The sequence below is a fragment of the Elaeis guineensis genome, unplaced genomic scaffold, assembly GCF_000442705.2.
Source record: "Elaeis guineensis isolate ETL-2024a unplaced genomic scaffold, EG11 Super_Scaffold_1000171, whole genome shotgun sequence".
Lineage (NCBI taxonomy): Eukaryota > Viridiplantae > Streptophyta > Magnoliopsida > Arecales > Arecaceae > Elaeis > Elaeis guineensis.
This window is the reverse complement of record NW_027332429.1, coordinates 572,869-592,930: the sequence shown is the minus strand read 5'-3', so window position 1 is coordinate 592,930 and position 20,062 is coordinate 572,869. Positions and strand designations below refer to the sequence as shown.

At 36.8% G+C, this 20,062-nt stretch overlaps 1 pseudogene; it reads left to right on the top strand.

Annotated features, from left to right (window-relative positions):
* Positions 1–19,520, top strand: part of LOC140854567 (AT-hook motif nuclear-localized protein 1-like) — a 42,687-nt pseudogene extending 23,167 nt beyond the window's left edge.
* Positions 19,521–20,062: the final 542 nt, after the last annotated feature.

Here is a 20,062-nt window from a genome sequence, read left to right as displayed (position 1 = left end):
AGCTTTTTGAAGTCTATGCACATCCTCCACTTGTCGTTTGCTTTTTTGACCAGAACAACATTGGAAATCCAATCAGGATAATTGACTTCCTTAATGAATCCGGCCTTGAGGAGCTTATCCACTTCCTCGGCTATCGCCTTCTGCCTCTCCGGGGCATGACTCCGGATTTTTTCTTTCGTCAGTCGATGCTTTGGATCGACGGCCAGATGATGCTCCATGACTTCTGTGTCAATCCCCGACATGTCTGCTGGAACCCAAGCGAAAACATCCGCATTCCTTCGTAGAAAATCAATAAGACGCGTCCGCACTTCCTCCCCCAGGTTGGAGCCAATTAGCGCCACATGCTCCGCGTTCCCATCATTCAAAGGGATTGGTACCAGATCTTCGATCGGGCCGCCCCTTTCTTCGGCGAGGTCATCGCGAGCATCTAGTCCATCGACGGGACAGGGGTCAGCCTGATCGCTTCTTTGCAAGGCGATGCTGTAGTAGTGTCTGGCCAGGGCTTGGTCTCCCCGGACCTCTCCGATCCCCTGGTTGGTGGGGAACTTCAACTTCAAATGGTAGGTCGAAACGACAGCTCGGAGAGCATTGAGGCCGGGTCGGCCAAGGATTGCATTGTAGGCGGATGGCGCCTTCACCACCAAGAAATTCACCAGAGCCCTGGATTGCTTTGGATATTGACCTGCGGCCACAGTCAAAGCTATCATTCCTTCCATCGGAACGGCGTCACCGGTAAACCCTACCAGGGGGGAGCAAATCGGCCTCAAATGACCGCCAAGAGCGGACATTCTTGAAAAGGCATCGTAGAACAAGATGTCGGCCGAACTTCCGTTGTCGACAAGAATGCGACGGACGTCGTAATTTGCTATATTCAAGAAAACTACGACTGCATCGTTATGAGGGAATTGGACTCCCTGGGTGTCTTCTTCGATAAAGGTTATGGGCTCTTCAACCTTTTGCCGCTTGGGGGATACAGCCGGTATGTTGGTTGCCTCCCGTCGGGATCCCCCCGAAATGGTGTTGACGCAATCCGATAGAGGCCGATCGTCCGGCCACTCCTTGTCGGCGACCATATCGGAGGTAGTTGTGCGAATGCCTCGCGAGAAGGCATCAGATGAGGAAAGGAGGAGTGGGTGCCAGATAAGATGACCGAAGGTGGATCCGTTAAGCGCTCCTTTAAGAATAAGGGTATTGCGAAGACACTGCCCTTCCTCTAGCCCAATCCTGTTGGTGCAAAAATCCGCTTGCGCCGAAGAAGCTAGAGTCGAGGAAGTTGCGGTCGCCGCTGGGACCTGCAAAGGAAGTCTAAACCGGAGGTGGGGTTGCTCCGGCAAGACCCTCCGACGCTCAAGTCAGTTCTCTGCCTCAACAAGAATGGAGTGCTCGAACGGAGAATTTAGCAGAGTTTTTAGATGAAAGATGAGAGCTTATAGAATAACGTATCTGGGGTCCCCCTTTTATAGATGGAGGGGGCAACAAATTGATAGCGACGCCCGTAACCGTCTGGTCGTGGGCCACCCAGAGCCAGGAGGAATTTATTGCGGAGGGTAATGGAGTGGGATCGTGGCTATCGTTGTGGCTCGCCACGTGGAATCAGTTACGGGGAGTGGAGCGGCGTCCGCTGTCGTGACTCATCATGGAGTGGTGGAATCGCACAGGATCCGCCGCAGGGAGTGGGGCAGAATCATGGCCGTTAATACGGCCTGTCAGGGAGTAATGGAGCTGCGTAGGGCCCGCCGCAGGGAGTGGAGCAGTGTTGTCCGTTACTGTGGCCTACCAGGGGGTCCAGACTTGTCGGCCGAAGTTCGGTTGGAGTCGGTAGTGAGGTCCGGTATCCGTAGGAGTTTGGGCGAGGTCTTTCGCAGTCGGAATAGAAGATGGAGTTTGGCTTTCGTAGGAGTCCGGACGAAGTCTACCTGCAGTTGAAGTCGTGGGGGAGTCCGGCTCCCGTAGGAGTCCGGACGAAGTCTGTCTGCAGCTGTTGGAGTCGAGGATGAAGCCCGCTCCCGTAGGAGTCCGGGTGGAGTCTTCCTGCAATTAAAGTTAAAGGCGAAGTTCGGCTCCCGTAGGAGTCCGGGCGAAGTCCTCCTGCAGTTGAAGTTAGGTGCGAAGTTCGACCAGCAGTTGATGTTGAGGACGGAGCCCGGCTCCCGTAGGAGTTCGGGCGGAGTCTACTTGTAGTTGAAGTTATCGGCGGAGTCCGGTTCCCGTAGGAGTCCGGACAAGGCTTACCAGCAGTTGATGTTGAGGACGGAGCCCGCTCCCGTAGGAGTTCGGGCGGCGTCTTCCTGCAATTAAAGTCAAAGGCGAAGTCCGGCTCCCGTAGGAGTCCGGACAAGGCTTACCGACAGTTGATGTTGAGGACGGAGCCCGACTCCCGTAGGAGTTCGGGCGGAGTCTACTTGCGGTTGAAGTTGTCGACGGAGTCCGGCTCCCGTAGGAGTCCGGACAGATCTTACCAGCGGTTGACGTTGGCGACGGAGCTGGCTCCCGTAGGAGTCCGGGCGAAGTCCTCCTGCAGTTGAAGTTAGGTGCGAAGTCCGGCTCCCGTGGGAGTCTGGTCGGATCTTACCGGCAGTTGAAGTTGGTGACGGAGCTCGTCTCCGTGGGAGTCCGGGCGGAGCTCGCAAGGGCTAATCCTGTTGAGAACTTCGATCGTGGGTATTTTGTACCCAACCATGTAATTATAAGATAAAATATTATCTTGATTTTTAGCATAAACTATATAAGTGAAAATCTTAAAAGTCCTTAAGTTCTCTCCAGATCTCTTAAATAAGCTACTTATGAACAACTTGCTTTTAGTTGTCATGCCTCCGACCGAGATTATGAGCCAAAGGTCATGGCAATCGTCGCATACTTATAGAAAACTCTCCCCATAAGCATGCAAGGCATCTTATCATGCTATCACAAAGCAACAGTGGAATAGTTAGTAAATATTTAAATCCAAAACATAACAATCTAAATTTTTTTTTAATATCTCAAAAAGATAACAATGTTCAAAACTTCTTACATCAAATTCAATAAAACTTTCAATCTAAAATAAAAGTATGAAGGTTGTGCTTCTCATCACTCTCCCATTCATTTCTTATATCATCTTAATTTCTCAACATCTATAAAAATAGTAAAATAGGAGGTAATGAGTTAGACAGTCTAGTAAGCAATGATCACTTTCAATAAATTTTATCAGGCATTAAAGTAAATAATCATTCATCAAAAATAAGCATATAGAGTTTATTAATTTAAATCAATTTTAATTATGCAATACAATTCATGCTAAATTTATTTCTTTTTTAAAAATTAAATTTCTTTCGAGATTTTAACTTCTTTTATTCTTAAGTTTTTTTCATCAACCATAAGCTATGACCATATTTTTTCTGTGGCAGGATCATAACACCGCATATCTTCTTCGGTGGGTTGCGAATCATCTGGCAGTAAAGTCTTTCAGAACCGCTAGTCTCACTGATGGTTTGTCATTGGTCTCGCTGGCGACATGTCGCTGGTCTCGCTGGCGATGTAAACCCTCAGAATAAATCAATTGCCAACGTATATGCCCCCCATTGGTGGGGTCCTTTACATAGTCAGATTGTCAATTCATATTATTCTTATATCAAAATTCTTCATAAATCATATTTTTATTCTAATTCGATAAGAAAACATAAAATCATGTGATATCAAAATTAATCAACGTAATGTATAACGAAATCAATATGTTCAATCATGCTTCATCATAACATATCAAAATATGATATTTTCATAACAAAATATCATTCATCCAATTCATGTATTGTTTCACAAATCATGTCAGAAAAATATATTATAATTTATCGATAAATCTAAAAAAAGTGAAGCATTACTTACCTCATACGTATTTCAATAAATCCACATAATTTTAAAAATATTTTTTCGTAATCTTTAGTTCATAGATCGTATCATAATATCCGATTATCAGGTGTCAACGATCCCTATACAAGATTAAGTTCAATAATCAGAAAGAATACGAATACCATATTCAATGGTTTAGATGGTTCAATCATCTACTTTCATTTGATTAAAATTCAATTAGAATATAGATAGTTTAGAGTTTGACTATCAGATCAAATTAGATTCGAAGTGATAGGATCAAGGTTCCTTCATTGGGTTCATAAATTAAGTGGAGAGAAAAAATCAGAGGAGAGAGAATTCATGAGGTACAATTCAAATTGATCAGATGACATGATCTAACATCTTGATTGATCCAATCAAAATAATCTAATCAAGTCATGATTATACCAATATACAGATAATTCAAAAAAAAATTATGGATGATCAAATCTAATGGTTCATAATTTGATCAAGGTGCTGGCATACTATCTGACAACCACGAATCAGGATACTTCTACCAGAATCATTCAAAATCATCATCACTCTTCTCATAATTCTAGAAAATCATAGGGGAGAGAAACAATCTAGAGAGAGAAAATTTTAGAGAGAGAAAGTGGAGAGAGAAAGAAGAGAGAAGATGGAAGAGAGAGTAGAGAGAGAAAGTCTCTCTCTCTCTTTTTCTTTTTTTCTTTTCCTTTTCTCTTTCTTTTTTTTCTTTTCTTCTTTTCTTCTTTTTTTCTTTCTTTTTTCTTTTCTTCTTTCTTTCTTCTCTCCTTTCACCGAATAGAGGAAGGACCTGAGGCACATTTGCCCATGGTCTGATAGCTGTGGTGGTACGATCGGTGGTTTGGCAGTGACGATTGATGGTTGTGGACCCAAAGATGGCCAGCAGCAAGGCTCGACCGATGGTGATTAAAAAAATAACAAAAAATAGGGGACCCACCCCTTTTTCTTAAATTTCTCCAATCATTGGTCGATCACTGACAGCCATGATCTTCGAAAAAAAACATTAGGGAGGTATGACCTTCGAAAAAGAACATTAGGGAGGTGGGGGTCATGCTACAGGGGTGCGACACCACGGGCTGCGGCATTGATGGTCGGAAACAAGAGAAGGCTCGATCGAACAGAGCAAAATAGGGCCTCATGGTTTTGTGGATTTTTTGGCGAACCTGACAGTCCACAAGGGTGCACGAAGCCATGAGAAAGAGGGGAAGGAAGAGAGAAAGGAGGGTTGGTGCCTACCTTCGACTCCAGTGAGGTCTCTGATTAGAATTTGAGGCAAACACCAGAAGAGCATGCACAGCTTTCGCGAGCAATCTTCGATGATGAACGACGATCATAGCAATGGGGGTTCTAAGGGGAGGGTCGTCCTTCTTATAGAGTGTCGAGAAAGGAGTCCGAGTCCTCCCCGACTTTCGATCTCCATCGAGAGACCACATGAAGGGACTCCCATTGGGAGTCTTGTTTCTTTCCAACCAGTGCGTGCACAGCCTACACTGACCCCTTTTTTTTTATTGGGTTTTAATATCCATACTGGATAATTACATTCTTCTCTCTTAAAAAAAAATTTATCCTCAAAATTTTTCTTGCTTAAGTCTTCAAAAATTCTTACTTGGTATTTATGGTTAAAATCTCACCCACAAATATTTCAATATTCTAATTCTTAATACAAATCCATTCTTGAGGCATTTCACCAGGAAAAGGTCAATATGTCAAGTGTTGATCTGAATCAGAACCATTCATTTTCTTATTATCAAAATCAACATCTCAAAAATTTTAATTTTTAAGATTTCAAAATCATGATCGCATTTCCTATAAAAGTAAGGTTCAATACCTCATAATTAGTTTAAAATCAAACCTATCTCTTGAAATAGAAGAAAATCAATATCTTAATTCTTGAGTAAAAATTTTATTTTTTTATCAAAATACTAACCACTCTTAATTAATCAACCCATCATAAGATAGGAAAATATACTTATGTGAATCATATGATGACATCCTAATCAGTTGAAATTTAAAATATTTTCTCTCAGTCATGCTTCCAAAGGTTGGAAATTCATCATTTTAATCTCATCCTCAAATTTTTGATATTTTAGTTCTCGATGCAACTTCATCATTAAGTCATTTCATAGGAAAAGATCAATATCATCGGTGTTGATTAGAATCAAAACCACTATTTTTAGTCATCGAAATTTTCTTACTCAAGCTCTCAAACTCTTAAATATTCTAATTCTTGAAGAAATTTTATCATTAAGTCATTCCATAAGAAAAATAATAACTCAAAAGTTGATCTAAACCAAAACCATTTTTTTCTTATAATCAAAATCAATGTCTTTATTCTAAGTAAGTATATAAATTTTCTTTATCTAAACATTAACTACTCTTAATTAATTGATTCATTACAAGATTAAATTATAAATAACTCCAATCCATCTTTTGTAGAACAATCATCAATATCAATAGTAACCTCAATCTTTTCTAATCAGTCAGTAAAATAATAATAATCAAAAGAATTCAAACTTCAAATTTTATTATACTCTTTGGAGATAAATATTTGAGTATAATAATCTAAGATCAAAATTAATGTTCGATAAATAATCTTAAATTTTTCTAATAAATAGAAATTATAAAATTTAATTATAGAATAAAAAAAATTATCTCTAAATATTCTAATCTAAAAGTCAAAAATCAAAGGTCCACTCATTCTAGAATTAGGATGCTAAATATTTTCATAACATAGTAGATGGAAGTACTATTTTTGAAAATCACATTAAAGATATCCAAAATAATCCAAAATTTTAAAAATATTATTCTTTCTAATGTCAATAAATTTTTTATATCAAATTATTTATCTATCATAATTCTTTAACTCAAAGAGTCAATATTTCTGACTTACTCAAAATAATCTAGATCACCATGCTTTCACTGCGCACTCTATTCTAACAATCAAAATTTTTTAGTTCACAAAAAAATTTTTAATCAAATTATTTTTTTATCTTATCAATGGAAAAGATTTAAAATTTCAAATTTCATTTGAAGTCAAAGATTAACTTCTGATTCTCATTCCTACTTTTGCTGGTGTATAATAATCTTGATTATCCCTTGAGTCCAATATCACATTCAAAACCATCATATAGATCTATTATTATCCAATATGAATTAAATCTTAATTCTCGTATCAATTCAGTTAGATAATTCCAAATCAAAATCCTATAAGTCAAATTAATAAGAAAATTCTTCGATGCTCCATCAAGTTAGGACATAATCAGAACATATAAAAATTTTGAATCATTATCTTTTCTCAAGTTTCTATCATCAAGATCCTTAATATCTATCAAGTATCCTTTCATAATAATCATACAAGCCTTGAAAAATCAAATCTCTATTTAATAGTAGATTCAATCAGGAACCTCATTAACAAAAGCAAAGAAACTCCATATCAATTTCTAAATCTAAATTTTAAAATTATAAATTTACACGAGTCCCATAATCTCGAATATATATAAATCAGATCTTTTATCTTAATCTAAAGAAAGCAATCTTTTACTAACAACCTCAACAATAATATTAAAAAATTCTTTGATCCACTTAGATATAAATCTTTAAATTGAAATTTTATACACATTATATGGTCTCCAAGAGATACAAATAAGATCTATTATTTAGATCCAAGGATGATAATTAAAGATTCCAGCACAATGAATATCCTATAATCTCATAATCGATCTTATCAATAAGAAATAGACTTCTTTGTAATATGTCCAAATATACATTCATCCTAATATGCGACTTTATACATGATCCATATACCAAGTTTAATTTTGATAAATATTCTAATCAAGTATCATAAAAGACTTTCTTAGTCCATCCTGGAATAATATTTTATCATCAAATCTTTATCTTACCAATAATAGTCAACTTTCAACTAGGAGTAATATCATAGTATTATTCTCGTATTGAATTTGAGCTTACGATTCACTCAAATAATCAATGATCAAATTAATAACCATAATGCATAATAAAATTTTCATGTCAATTCTTTTGCAATTACTTTCAATCAAAATCTAATTAATCATATCATAATCCATAGATCATCCATCATATTTCAAATTCTACATGTCATAATCTCTTGTGGTCCTTTCATAGATAATCTCAATGTTTAACCAAAAATCATAAAGATTTCTCATACTACAATCATCAAGGATCAACACCATAATGGCCCTAGTGTCTATTCACTCATACTCATTCTATATCTGATTCTATATTTCATAATTTATTAATTTATGCTCTAATACCACTTTAATTGTCATGCCCTTGACCCGAGATTATGAGCCGAAGATCATAGCAACCGCCGCATACTTATAGGAAACTCTTCTCGCAAGCATGCAAGGCATCTTATCATGCTATCACAAACCAACAGTGGAATAATTAGTCAATAATTTAAATCCAAAACAAAACAATCTAAATTTCTTCTTTAATATCTTAAAAATATAATAATGTTCAAAAGTCTTACATCAAATTCAATAAGACTTTCAATCTAAAATAAAAGTATGGAGGTTGTGCTTCTCATCACTCTTTCATTCATTTCTTGTATCATCTTAATTTTTCAACATCTATAAAAATAGTAAAATAAGAGATAATAAGCAAGACAGCCCAGTAAGTAATGATAACTTTCAATAGATTTCATCAGGCATTAAAGTAAATAATCATTCATAGAAAATAAGTATATAGAGTTTATCAATTTGAAATCAATTTCAATTATGCAATACAATTCATGCTAAATTTATTTCTTTTTCAAAAATTCAAATTTTTTTTGAGATTTCAACTTCTTTCATTCTTAAGTTCTTTTCATCAACCATGAGTTATGACCATATTTTCTCTATGGTAGGGTTATAACACCGCGTATTTTCTTGCAGTCGACTGTGAATATCTAACAACAAAGTTCTTCAGAATCGCTGGTCTCACTAGCGGTTTGTCGCTGGTCTCACTAGCGATATGTCACTGATCTCGCTGGTGACATAAATGCTCAGGACAAATCAATTGCCAATGTATATGTTCCCATTGGCGGGTTTTTTACATAGGTTGTCAATTCATATTATTCTTATATCAAAATTTTTATAAATTATATTTCTTATTCTAATTCGATAAGAAAATATAAAATCATGTGGTATCAAAATCAATCAATATAATACATAATAAAATCAATATATTCAATCATGCTTCATCATAACATATCAAAATATGATATTTTCATATAATAAAATATCATTCATCCAATTCATGCATCATTTATCAAATCATGTTAGAAAAATATATTATAATTTATCGATAAATCTAAAAAAAATAAAGTATTACTTACCTCATATGTATTTCAATAAATCTACATAATTCTAAAAATATCTTTTCAAATTTTTTAGTTCATAGATCATATCACAATATCCATTATCAGGTGTCAACGATCCCTATACAAGATCAAGTTCAATAATCAAAAAGAATACGAATACTATATTTAACAGTTTAGATTGATCCGATCATCTAATTTATCTGATCAAAATTCAATTAGAACATAGATAGTCCAAAGTTTGACTATTAGATCCAATCAGATTCGAAGTGATAGGACCGAGGTTCCTTCATTGGGTTCATAAATCAAGTGGAGAGAGAAAATTAGAGGAGAAAGAATTCATGAGGTACAATCCAAATTGATCAGGTGTCACGATCTAACATCTTGATTGGTCCAATCAAAATAATCTAATCAAGTCATGATTACACTCGTATACAAATAATTCAAAATAAAATCATGGATGATCAAATCTAATGATTCATGATTTGATCAAAGTGCTGGCATACTACCTGACAACCACGGATCAAGACATTTCTATTAGAATCATTCAAACTCATCATCACTCTTCTCATAATTTTAGAAAATCATAGGAAAGAGAAATAAACTAGAGAGAGAAAGTGGAGAGAGAAAGAAAAGAGAAGATGGAAGAGAGAGAGCAGAGAGAGAAAGTCTCTCTCTTTTTTTTTCTTTTCCTTTTCTCTTTCCCTTTTTTTCTTTTCTTCTTTTCTTCTTTTCTTCTTTCTTCTTTCTTTCTTTCTTTTCTTTTTTCTTTTCTTCTTTCTTTCTTCTCTTCTTTGGCCGAATAGGGAAGGACCTTTGGCACATTTGCCCGTGGTCTGACAGCTGTGGTGGTATGATCGGTGGTCCGACAGCGACGATCGATGACAATGGAGCCAAAGATGGCCGGTGACGAGGCTCGACCGGTGGAGATTAAAAAAACAAGAGATAACAGGGGATCCACTCCTTTTTCTTGAATTTCTCCAATCATTGGCCGATCACTGGTGGCCATGACTTCAAGGAAGAAGGTTAGGGAGGTGGGGGTCACGCTACAGGGGTGTGGCATCACGGCAGTGGCATCGATGGTCGGAAACAAGGAAGAGAAGGCTCGATCGAACAGAGCAAAATAGGGCCTTATAGTTTTGTAGATTTTTTGATGAACCTGATGGTCAGCAAGGGTGAATGAAACCATGGGAAGGAGGGGAAGGAAGAGAGGAAGGAGGGCTGGGGCTTACCTCCGACTCTGGTGAGATCTTCGATGAGAATTTGAGGCAAACACGAAAAGGGCATACACGGCTTTTGTGAGCAATCTCCGATGATGAATGGCGATCGGAGCAGTGGGGGTTCCAAGGGGAGGGTCCTCCTTCTTATAGAGTGTCGGGGGAGGAGTCCGAGTCCTCCCCGACTTTCAATCTCTATTGGGAGACCATACGAAAGGGACTCCCATTGGGAGTCCTGTTTCTTTCGAACCAGTACGTGCACAGCCCGTGCTAACCCCCTTTTTTTTTATTGGGCTTTAATATCCATGTTGGATATTACAAAAAAATATTGAAACCAATGATATAGTTATTTTCTATAAGTGCGGAGGGTTGCGACATCCTTATTTTTTTTTTACCGACATTGAATACGAAACTATACATATTGTAATAACTCCTCTTTGACTCATATGGAAAGGAAGTTACAGCTATTCTTCTCCCCTTTCTCTTCTATATGACTCAAAAATGAGTTACTACCATATATACGCTTTTTGTACTCAATGTCGATAAAAAATATGGATTTTGTAGCCTCCTACATTTGTAGAAAACAACTATATCATCAAACCTCAATCTCTTTTTCATTACAAATCCAGTCCATCTCCCAGAGGAGACGACTTGTCATATAGTAAATATATTGGCCCCGTGCATTGCATGTTTATTTTTGTAATATAAATATCAAAACTCCTATTCTTTACCATCTCGATTGAAAATTTTGGTTTTGCTCGAAAACAGATGCTCAAAAGATTTAGTTATTAAAAGCTACCTCATATCACTCGGCCTTCATCAATATCTTCTCTTGTATCATAAAAGATGAAAGAAGAATGTGCAAATCTGGGCCAAGCCTGATCGAGATCTGTCCCTGCACCAATGGGGGCGGGTGGGAAGAGGAGGAAACCAGCCTAAAATTGGGCCGAATAATTTTATTATAGATAAGAACAATATGAACACGATGTTCCCAATTTGGAATAGCAGCCCGATCCTTCATTTCCAAATTAGACCTTTTTTGGATTTATAAATCATGTACCACGTCTAACTCCTTTTCTTCTCCTCTCTATTTCAATCTCCTTCTCTTCTTCTTTCTTGATACCTTTCTCATTGTTGCTCTTGTGGTTCTACTTTAGAGTGACCATGGAAGCATTGTTCTCACTATTCTACAGTGGTGGTATGGAGGGGACAACAGGTTTCTTGTTGCCTTACCAATGGCAACAACAACAAATGATGACGGGTTGGTGTTATTTCCTACAAGACTGATGATGGTTGCCCCGCTTTCATATTCCCTTGCCAATCCCTTTCTCTTTATTGATCAATCCTTAGCCAATGTTAGCCTCCAGGTACGTTCTCCTTATTTGAATCAAGCAAGATTTTTTTTTTGGGACAAAAAATCTTTGTAAGATTGAATATTTTAATTCGGTTTTGTTCTATTTCTGCTCCAAACGGGAAGCAATAAAGTCCTCATTTGGCCGTGTGATGCTGGGGGAGCACCGCTCCCGGCTGATTGCTTTGTTTCAGAAATAGAACAAAATCGAATTAAAATATTCGATCTTACACAATTTTTTTGTCCAAAAAAGAAAATCTTGCTTGATTCAAATAAGAAGAATGTACATGGAGGCTAACATTGGCTCAGGATTGATCAATAGAGAGAAAGGAATTGGTGAGGAAATAGGAAAGCAGGGCAAGCATCATCGGTCTTGTAGGAAAATAACACCAACCCGTCATTATTTTGTTGTTGTTGCTTTTGGTAAGGCAACAAGAAACCTCTTGTCCCCTCCATACCATCGCTGTAGAACAGTAAGAACAATTCTTCCATGGACATTCTAAAGCAGAACCACAAGAGCAATAATGAGAAAGGTGTCAAGAACGAAGAAGAGAAGGAGATTGAAATAGAGAGGAGAAGAAAAGGAGTTAGACGTGGTACATGATTTATAGTTCCGAAAAAGGTCTAATTTGGAAACGAAGGATAGGGCTGCTATTCCAAACTGGGAACATCGCATTCACAGTGTTCTTATCTATAATAATTTTTGTGTCCCAGCTCTCTCGCCGGTGACTAGGGCTCCATCTTCGACAAGAAAATGATGCAGGGGTGGGCTGAGGCCCTTGGTGATGAATGTCGGTGATGTAGGTTGTCGGAAGAAGCAGAAAAAATAAAAAAAGAATAGGGGACATGCAATTTTTGGCAAATTTCTCCACCGACAGTGATGGTTCAAGGCCTTGAAAAGAACAGGAAAGAAGAGGGATTACTCATGGTGGAGTGCCTTGGAGGGGAGAGGTTCCTTTTTATAGAGGGCTTCCGGGAGTTCCGCCCGAGTCCGGCCTGTCCTAGGAGTCAGTTTCCCATCCAGACTCATCAGAGAAGAAGACTCTCGATGGGAGTCTTCCTCCAGCTCTTTTTTTCAAAAAAGAAAAAAAAAATTTCGATGGGGAGCTAGTGCCTGGTGCAGCGGACAGGGCCTTCACGTAGGCCAGGCCCAGCCATAAGAACCAGACCTGGACCCAGCCTGGCCTGCCCTATGTTCTTGTTGACCTATGTAGAATTTCTTTATAGTATCATTTTCATGATTTAATTTTATTGACATGTTAGATGACCTCATGTAGATGAAGCAATCCTATTGATTACAACTTGATTATCAAATTAATGTTACTGTATAGTATTTCTTAGGTTTTTGATTTGAAACTAGAGAATCGAATATCCAGTTTGATGCGGTTATTTTCATGATGGTTTTTATTTTTATTTTCAAATCGTATGAATTCCTAGGTAAAACATCACTATGATCAGATATTTTAGGCCTTTCTAACTTATGCACCATCAACATCGAATGAGGATCATATTCAAGGATACATGAAGTTAGAAATACCTGAACCACATAATTTGATGCTTAGTACTTGCAGGAGGCTCACATTTTCCCTTCATGATGCATATGTGGTGCATCCTGTCTCCAACATATGCAATCTTTTAGAAATTAGGAGGTGTTTTGTCCAATCGATTTATGAATTGTATTTGCATGCTATGATGGTGTCAATCATTTCTTGGTGATACATGTGCTCAATATTTTTGCCTATATTGAATTTTCGATTGCTGCATGTTGTGCCCCCTCATGTTGCAAGCACCGATCTTAGTTCATATCAATAGCCATAAAATTGTTAACTCTATACCACGTATTTAGAATCTTATAGCCTATTTATTGTGACATGTTATCCATGTTTATACTAAATGAAATATGAGAAATAAATTCTAAATGCTTGGTATAGTAAACTTCTTTGATCGAGGTGCTTAACTCCACAGAGAATTATAGACCAGAAAGTCCAAAGTAAGTGTACTCTACATAATTTTTAAAGAGACATGTCATAGTCTTTATCCATTTTGTGAAGTATAAAATATTGATAAATTCTATTTATAATCTTTTTAATTATAAGGTAACCTGGTAGTGATATGGCATTCAAACACAAATATAGGGATCCTTGCAGTAGGAAACCCAGTACCAAGTTCTTTCATTTTATATAGACAGGCTTTGTCTAGGACTGATAAATGCATAATTTGTATTCTTCTTTACATTGTGTTGAAGGTTTTCATGTTGGACTAGTTTTTCTGACACTTATAGTGATACTTTAGTCTTTATTTCTTTTAACTTATAGGATATATTCTTTTAATAATTTTATCTAATTTTGGTAGTAGGCCTCTGATAGTGTTGTTTGATGGACCCTGTTTTTAGTCCGCTACTGATTTAACTGCTACCAAATAGGCTTTGTCAAGTCCTAGCCGTTAGCCAGTTTGAGCCCACTATTCCCAAGACCACGTGGAGTTGCTACCAAATAGTTCTTTCTAACCTTTTGCTTTCAATAGGATGGTTGTCGTTGCTCAGATAATGGATGATTGAATTTTTTGAATTAACGTAGTTCTTGTAGGAAGGCTGACTCTAAAGTATAAGGGATGTGCAAATTTTTAGACTTTAGTAGTGGTGACCTACTTTTAATGGCAACCAGACTATGAACATTTTAGTTTGTCTACCATGTAAAATATAAAGTGCTCATATGAAGTGGCGTTTTCTAAAGTGTGCAACAACTATTAAATCTAGTGTTAGATTACATGATGTGAATGTCAATATTTAAAAAATAGCATATATCATCCATCTTGTATTCAAGAAATTTTGCTTTTGGTAACCGCATATTAGCAAAACCTTTGCTACAGAAGGCCAGAAGATGAAAGAATGTTGATATTGTAGATGCCAAGTATATGTAAGGGATTGTATATAATCGGCAAACACTATCATTAGTGACTAATTAGTTGGGTTAACACAACCACCCATGATTTATTAGTTGATGTGTTCCCCAAGAAATTTCTATCATATTATGATGTGCACATATGTTTGTATGATTAATTGGTTTCAATCATATCGTTAAATAATATGTGTACTATGTGGGCAATCCTATACACAATGTAAAGCTTGATTTTATGGTTCCATGGGTTCTATTGAATCTTCTCCTTCCCTCGGTGTACCTTTATTCTTTTATTTTTGTGTAATGAGCCAGTAGTTTATTAAACCAATATCTGGATAACTAGGCCTAGGGGTTACTAGGCCTCGAAAAAATCTATACATTTTCTCCCTAGTTACCAATGTACTCCAAATACATAATTTGTAATTAATATAAACCTGTGTACTTTTTCAAATCTAAGGTTTCCTACATCTTTTATTATAGGTATCAAGTTTATTTTATTCCTCTAATTTGAAATGTTTGCCATAATACTATCTTCCTATATTCATCAGCTTTCTGTTGTTATGCCTATGATTTGATCTTGTACTTTCATTGCTTATTAATATATTATATGTTCACTGGATTGCTTTTGTAGGGCCGATTTGAGGTACTCTTCTTATTTGGATCATTTATGCCCATTGATAATAGAGGTACAAGAAGTCGCTCTACTAGGATGACTGTTTCTTTGGCAAGCCTAGATGGTCGAGTTGTCGGGGGAGGGGTTGCCGATCTATTGGTAGCTACCAGTCCTATGCAGGTAATACTTCTCTTCACACATTCTAGATTTCTATGCTACAAAATCTTCAACTTCGCAACTCAGAGGCATGTCCTTATCATCCTTCTTTCAAATTTAGTGCATGGTTTAGATATTATTCCTTCTCGAGTCCAAGAGTTCTCTTGGTAACATTTGCAACAGCATTTAGATAAATGAAAAAACATGCATATTTATGTGGAATTATTTGCAGCAATGCAGGTAGAAAAAAGATACCTTTCTTTTCTGTAAATGTCTTTCTCTTCATCATTCATATAGAAATTTAGAATCACAAATCATTTACAAGGGGCACAAAGCCTTAGTGTCACACAACATATTAAGTCAGTCATAATAATTTGATATCAAGATTTTGCTTTCAGTTACAAATTGGCCTTTGAAAAGGCCTCTGCAACTTAAAATTACATCTCACTAGCTAGCAACTATTTAATTCAAATGAATCATTCGCTTTCCCCTTGTTGTTCTGCAATAGGTTGTAGTTGGTAGTTTTTGCCAGGCTACTAAATAGAGTAGAAGAGCAAGAAGCCGAAGTTAGAGGCTACATCTATCCCTTTTCCAGCAGCTACTATCCAAATTCCGAGCTCGCATACAGAGGTGGCTTACAGCAATTGCCAAGAGACTGGCACTTCAACAATGCCAAAGACAACTCATGCAACTACCTCCTTTCTACTGCTTTAGGAGAAGCAGCCTACCCAAAAGAGACTCAAGTCCCATGTTTATTATCAATTTTTAGAATAGTTCATGTTACATCTCAGCTAGATTTTTATAGTCTAGTAACAAATCATCTTAGTTACTTCAGTTACAAGGCTTATTAACAGTATTGACAGAAAGCTTAACTACTTTTAACTAATTTTTCTACACAGTCTTCCAAGTGAATCGGAGCTTTCTTAATTCTTGAAGACTTCTTTAAACTCTTCTCATTCTCAGCTAATACTTCAACATTTGTATCATTATTAGCTTTCTCCAAATCTTCAAAATCTTGCTCATCCTTTTCCTCAATATCAGGCTCGACCCCGAACACCACTTGCTCTTCTAATTGCTTGAGTTGCTCATATGTATAGCTTGACCAATAGCTTCTTTATCTAATTGTATCATAACAATACCCCCCTGTGCAAAATTCACGTTGTCTTCAAGGTGTACTTAGGGAAAAGAATGACAAAAGGAATCAAAATCTTTCCAGGATGCCTCTTCCAATGGCAATCCTTGCTATTATACCAGAACTATTTTTGTACCCTTTACTGCTATAAATCTGTCTGTGAGCAATAATGACCAAAGGTACCAAAAGAGGATGATTTCCAAAGGAATACTCTAGAAGAAAAAGTGAATCTAAATTCGCAGAAAAGTTCTCAAATTTCTTAAGCAATGAAATGTGAAAGACAAGATGAATTCTTGAAGATGGGGATAACTTAAGTTGATAAGCTACTGAACCAATGCATTTCAGAATTTCAAAGTGTCCATAATACCTGCTAGCCAATTTTAAAGGCTTAGAATTAGCTACAAAAGCTGTTTATAGATTGCAATTTAACCATCACCAATTCCCCCACATTAAACTGAGCACTCCTTCTGTGTTTGTCAGTCTACAACTTCATTTTAACTTGAGCCTTTTTCAGATTCTCCTTTAAAATACTCAAAAGCTTCTTCTTGTCCTGTAACAAGTCATTAACAGAATCTAAGGTATCCTCTTGCCTGATATATAAGGGTTTGAAGGAGGTGACCTGTCTTATAAAATCTGGAATGACACCATACCAGCTGAACTGTGATAGGAAGTATTAAAAATATATTTAGCAATAGGCAATAATGACACCCAAATAGAAGTATTTTCAGCAACAAAACACCTTAAGTACTACTGCAAACACCTGTTAACCACCTCAGTTAATCCATCAGTTTGAGGATGATAGGAAGTTGACCTCAACAGAGTTGTGCCACTCAATATAAATAACTGAGTCCAAAACTTGCTAAGAAAAATGGGATCTCTGTCTATAACAATGCTTCTTGGCAGACCATGAAGCTTAAACACCATCTCAAAGAATAATTGTGCGATAGAAATAGTGGTAAATTTAGTTATTAATGGCCCAAAATGATAAAATCAAATAGAACTTTCTTAAATTGTTTTAACCACTATATTTCCAAAACCAACTGAGGATCATGGGTTCGTAATACAAAAAGATCAACAGTGAAAAACTGATTTTGCAATAGAATTGACACTCCCTCCACCTTAAAAGAACAAATGATATAATCTCCATTACCCACATACACTCTAAAAGGGTTAATTGGTATTACTAGTATAGAAAACCTTTTAATGACACTTTCTAATATGACATTGTGGCTACCCTCAGAATCAATAAGAACTCTTACTATCATATCAAACAAAATGCCATATATTCTTATTGTTTTATTATGAACAGAATTAGAGAGAGCATTAAAACTTATCTTTGGAAGGCAATGATGCTGATCCACAAACAACTCTTCATTAAACTGTTCAATAGCAACTTGTTTTTCTTCCTCCTCTCCTTCAAAGATCAGCATAGTAGCATTCTTTCTACAATTATGCCCAGGCCCACATCTTTCATCACAATAAAAACAAATGCCCTTTTCTCTATGATCTTGAATCTCACTTGTAGATGGACTCTTCACTGGCATAGCAACATAATTTGTAGGTTTAGACTTTGAAATGATTGAACTAGAATTCTCATCTTGATTCTTTTAAGAAAACTTCTACGAGTAATCCTTTTTTCTTGAGCTCTAGCCATGTTCATAGCCTCAAACAATCTCTGAGGTGTACTGAACAACAATTCCTCCTTGATTTCTGGTTTTATCCCTGCTATATACAAGGTTACCAAAGTATCCTCATCAAAATAAGAAATAGATGACATCAATTTCTCAAATCGAGCATTATAATCAGCAACTGAAAAGCTCCAAGATAATCTTGCTAATGCCACCTTTGGATTGTCAAATGAAGTTGGACCAAAATGATTCTTGATTCCTTGCTCAAAATCATACCAAGAACCAATCAAATGGGCACCAAAAATCCATTGATACCAATAAGAGGCAGGCCCTTGAAGATTGACAAAAGCCAATTCGAGCTTATCCTCCTCAGGCATAGCATTAAGTCCGAAGTAAGTCTTGATTCTATGCAAATATCCTAAGACATATCCTTACCATTAAAGACTGGAACGTCCATCTTATAGGGCTTATGAGATCTTGATCCCCAAGAATTCCCTACATCAGAATGTTGCATCCTCACCTCTTGTGGAGACTGTGAACCAACCGCCATTTAATTAACAGCAGGAGGTTGATTATGTTGATTCTTGATAAGGGACATCAACTCCACCATTTGAGTACTCAGCCTCTCAATTTGAGATCCTTGCAAACTCAACTGAGCCTGAGTTTCAGCTTGAAGACACGCCATATGATTCTTCAAGTCACAAATCTCATCTGTATTCGCATCCACGGTAGCACCTTGATTTCTTGTAGAAGCACCCATTGATTTTCACCAATATAGCTACTCTCAATGAAACCACCAATGTTACTGCTTTAGGAGAAGCAACCTATCCAAAAGAGACTGAAGTCTCACATTTATTATCAATTTTCAGAATGGTTTATGTTACATATCAACTAGACTTTTATAGTCTAGTAACAAATCATCTTAGTTACTTTGATTACAAGGCTTATTAATAGTATTAACATAAAGCTTAGCTACTTTTAACTAACTTTTCTACACATAGTCTTCTAAGTGAACTTGGAGCTTTCCTAATTCTTGATGACTTCCTTAAATTCTTCTCATTCTTAGCTAATACTTCAACATTTGTATCATTATTAGCTTTCTTCAAATCTTCAAAATCCTGCTCATCCCTTTCCTCAATATCAGGCTCGACCCCAAACCCCACTTGCTCTTCTAATTGCTTGAGTTGCTCATGTATAACTTGACCAACAGCTCCTTTGTCTAACTATATCATAACACTCCTTCAGAGCAGAAATGTGGTCTACCTCTATACCCTCCGTACCGGATGACACCTAGAACTCCTCAGCTGATATCAATGCATCTTAACTGAGGCTCGATTCACATGAAGCCTCGCACATTACTAGCCTTAGGGGCTTCTAACCAACTAGAACTTAGCTCTCCTTGATGAGGTGGCTTCAGAGCAAGATACCGCTTTGAAGTAGCTGAAGTTTTCAGACTTGTTCCTAACTTATCCTATAAGCTTAGTGATCTACATATAGGTTTGTATGGTTGAATTGAGCAGCTGCTTATTTCATAGGGGGTTGTATTTGATTAGCAATTAAGTTTTTGTATCATCCACTATTGTCTAGTTTAATGATTTTCTTTATTGTAACACTTTATTTTTACTGAGTTATGCTAGAGCCAAATCTTTGCTTATTTCTGGAAAATTCACTTTTGATGCATATCATTGAAAAAATTATTACTTTAATCAACTTATATCTTACCTTTCATTCTCATATTTGAGTGGAGGATCATTGGTGGTCCATCTAGATATGTTCTCATATCTGAATCTATCTGGATGTAGATAGAAGTTTATTCAATTAATATACATATTTATATCTATTAAAAAATAGATATAGATAGATAAT